Raw genomic sequence first — 4560 nt, forward strand, 5'->3', positions numbered from 1 at the left:
ATCATGGCGAAGTCCTTCGTCATGGCAGTCCGAAGTGTGGCCCAGACATGGTACTCTTCTCTCCGACCAGGGACAATCACATCATGGTAGAAGCTTAAGGACATGCTGGTCACCAGTTTTCAAGAGTTTCAGACGAAGCCAGTCACTGCTCAGGCCTTGTTCCAGTGCACACAAGACCATGAGGAGTACCTTCAGGTGTATGTCCGAAGGTTCTTACGCCTAAGAGCACAAGCGCCTACAGTGCCCAATGAAATCGTCATTGAGGCTATGATCAAAGGTCTTCGGCCAGGGCCTATGGCTCAATACTTCGCCAGGAACCCCCCCAGACTCTGGAGAAGCTGCTTCAGAAAATGGATACGTACATCCGGGCTGACAATGACTTCCGCCAAAGAAGGGAGGAAGCTTACAGGTTTTCTGAGATGACTAGGGGCTTCGGAGGAAGAGTCCACCCTAGGCATATCAGATCAATCCACAGCTCCAGTCAGAATGATGACAAAGGAGGCTAGTTTCAGAGGCCACAACACAGCTCACAGTCTTCAGGGCAGCAGCAAAGCTTCTTCAGGCCACCAGCTCCAAGGGGCAGAGGCGGCAGGGGCTTCGGAGGTAGATATGGGGATCAGCCCAGAAAAATCTATTGCTTATTCTATGGTGGAGACAAGGGCCACACGACAAGAACATGCCAGATCACCATTCAAAAACAAAAAGAGATCCCCGAAGCACAAGCCCGTCAGAATCAGCCGAAGCAGGTCCTACATACTGCTTCGTGCCATTCTCCCTACATAGCAGAATATGTGGGCAACAACCCTGCAGCTTCTGTAGCTTCGGCAAGCCATTCACAAGCTTCTTGGCCTCAGCTCCCACCGCCACCACCATTGCAACCTACTTACACCTAAAGCCAACAGCCAGAAGGGTGCCAACACTCACAACAGCAACGTGACTTCAAGGAGGAGTCCGAAGCTCGTACGGTCAACAACACCATACCAGAATCAAAGCCCATTTACTGAGCAATATCCTACTTCTGAAATGCTTTTACTTTTTACGCCATTTTGCTTTCTGTATGAGGAACAAGCAATGAAAACTTTGTTTTAATTTCTCGTAATGATTATGCCTGTACCAAAATGAAATATATCTTTTTCATAGATTTACGAAGCTCAAAAGTCGTTCCTAAGGGAATGCAGAGCCAAAATTGACGAAGCTACAAAAAGTCGTTCCTAAGGGAGCGCAGTGTAAGTTTTTGCTCAAAAGTCGTTCCTAAGGGAATGTAGAGCCAAAATTGATGAAGCTACAAATAGTCGTTCCTAAGGGAGCGCAGTGTAAGTTTTCTGCTCAAAAGTCGTTCCAAAGGGAAAGCAGAGCCAAATACCGCCGAAATATAAGGCGAAGAAGTTCAAAAGCCGTTCCTAAGGGGATGCAGAACTTATACCGCCGAAATATAAGGCAAAGAAGTTCAAAAGACGTTCCTAAGGGGATGCAGAACTTATATCACCGAAATAGAAGGTGAAGAAGCTCAAAAGTCGTTCCTAAGGGGATGCAGAGCTTGTGTATTCTAGTGTGGGCGTGTGGGTGTGTGTCTTCGACATCCTCATCATTTTGTATCATACCATCACATCATTTCGTATAACATTACATCATACATCATATTGCATTAACGACACAAGAATTGAATACGAAGTCAATCTTCGGCAAATGCTTCGTCAAATTGAAAATGTGCTAAGGCACGAAGTAAGCTTCGGGAAATATAGTTTTATCAGCCTTGTCATAAGAAGGATCTCTTTCTTTACGAAGCATGAAAAGAAGGGAAGGTGTTTTTTCGCCGAAGGCTCAAAAACGGTATGTGTGTAAATTTCATGCATCGCAAAGAAATAAATTACAATAATTTACATATTCGATTCAATGTTACATACATCAAATGTTACATAGTTCATTACAAAAGAGGTCTAATTTTCCTTCATTAGTTCTATACATCAAGTTTTTCAAAATGATTATTACAATAAACCCTATTCCTCTCTAAGGACTTTCTGTGCAACTTCATTCAGTAATTTGTTGATGACTTCGTCGATAATGGATTCAGCCATGCTTATGATGTCCAATGATTTCTTCATCTCTGGATCAGCCAATCATCGTCTGGCTCATCAAACTTCTCCCTAAATCTGAAGCTATATTTCAATCGGACTAGACCACCTTCACTGGATTCGGCAGTGGTCTCCTTCGGCATATCCCAGCTCTCCACAAGTGGCCATACCCTGAAGGCTATGTGCTCTTGAATTAAATCCCTCGTGCCAATGAAGGAGCACACAGTACTAAAGGCCTTCTGACACTCTTCAACATTGCCATCAATATCCACCTTCGGCCTTCGAAGGCCGAAGCGGGACCAGATGAGGCGCTGGATAATTTCCTTGATATCCTCCTTTTTCTTTAAATCATTTTAACGTAAAACCACTCCTCCATCCAGGCTCCGGGCCATCTTTTCTGAAATGTTGGCACTGGTTGGCTTGCATTGGGGTGAGCAATAAATCCATAACAATCGAAGTTGTTATGGTACTGTTCTTTGCCAGTAGCCTTCGTCTCGTATAAAAGCTCGTGCATACTGTAGAAGCACTTTGCGCTCGGCTCCAGCCCCTGGCTCCTTACAGCCCAGACAAACATCCCCATCCTAATTATAGCTTTTGGGGTGATCTGATGAAGGAAAATCTGGTATATCTTCAGCACTTCAACCACAAACTCGCTCAAAGGGAACCGAAGACCAGCCTTCAAGAAGCTTCGGTATATAACAACTTCGTTTTCCTTCGGAGCAGGGGCAGTGCTATCTCCTCCAACTCTGATAATAGATATGTCGCGAAAATACCTCCCCCTCATGGCGTCAATATGACTCTGTTTGATAGTCGACTTTCCGAAGATAGTATGGCTTGGGTGCCACGGCCGATCCTCAGAGTCTTCATCCCCACTTTCCACGTCATAACTATCACTGTCACCAGAATCTTCGGATAAACCCTCCATGATCTCCTTAGTAATTTTCTCTATATTTTTTTTGCCATGGACTCAATAAATTCAGCAATGAAAGGATCTGCAACTTTTTTCTCTTCATACAGCTTTGTCCCCCCGGTTGTTTTCTTCTCTTCAGTCATCTTCTTCTCTCCACTCATCTTCTTCTTTTCAAATTCGGAGCAAACGTGTCTTTAAACCGAAGCTCTAAAAACTCGAAAATTAGGCAAGAACTAATGAGCAAGAGCTAAAAGTTTGAGAAAATAACGCAAATGGCAGAAATGGCGTATCAAATGCTATCGCTGTGGTTCATATTTATGTGCCCAGTGCTTTGCAACTTGGTGGACCCCGATTGTCATTGACTGTTGCTATTATAGCAAAGGGAAGGTGTTTTTTTCGGACCTTTGGCTTAAGGCCTTCGTTCACGTTGCAGTCTAAATTCGTTATTATAACAAATTAATACTGCGAGGGGCTACTGTTGGGGGCCTTCGTCTTCCGAAGGTCCTCAAAAACATGATTAACAATGTTTCCCAAGTGTAATATATGTACAGGAACCTTCGGACTCGGAATGAAGCTGTACACAATATGAAAAGCATGGTCGAGACGAAGGTTGAACCAGCTCCGAAGCTACGAGCAAGGAAGCTTCAGCTCAGTAGCAGAAAAAGGAACCGACTTAAAGGGGAAAAGGCTATCTAGTCCTCGATAGATTGTCCTTAAGTCAATTGTAAACATGAAGGGCATGAATGTAATTTTACACAGGCTGCGCCCTGTGCCCTATTCACGCTGACTTGTATTCACTCATGCATCATGCTTGGACTTTTTACCTTCTGTCAAGACGAAGGTACAAATATAATTCAATATTGTTTACGTTCATGCATGATGATATATAAAAGATATTTTAATAATGTCATATGATTATTCATGTTATTTCTTATGTTTCATATGCTTCTTCTTTCATTAATTTATACTGCGATGATGAAGGTACGTCCTTCATAACCTTCGTCTGAAGATCATTATATCCTAAGGGAAATAATGCTTCGAAGGACGAAGCGACTTTAACCATTAACATTTTGTGTTGCCTTGTTCTTAACTCATAGCATTTGAGAACAAGTCCCCAACACAAGGTATCTCCATAATTTGGAGCCTCTTGCAGCCATACACAAGATCAGAGTTACAACTTGGAGCAAGAGAGGGAAGAGAGTACAAGCACAAGAGCCAAAACTATCAACACAACACAAAAGATAGAATCACAAGAGCGCAACACACAGTATGTTATGAACATCACACCAATGACACTCGGATCTCGCTAGTATCACTGAATTGCGTTGTGGCATAGTGTCAGAGTGTAGAGAGGCTCTTGGTATGCTTATGTGTTGAAGGAGGTCGCCATGGGGGTGCTTTTATAGTCCCAAAAGGACCCATAGTCGTTGCTCCTCCCTTGCAAAAAGATGCCAAAAATAAGCTTCCTGTGGGGGCACCAGACCGAGTCCATGTGCCCGGAGTCCAGAATTCTGATTGATAATTTCCTTAGCTGACGAACATAGGACCGGTCAGGTGGACCTCCAGACTGAGTTCCAT

Source organism: Zea mays, chromosome 5, assembly GCF_902167145.1.
Source record: "Zea mays cultivar B73 chromosome 5, Zm-B73-REFERENCE-NAM-5.0, whole genome shotgun sequence".
NCBI lineage: Eukaryota > Viridiplantae > Streptophyta > Magnoliopsida > Poales > Poaceae > Zea > Zea mays.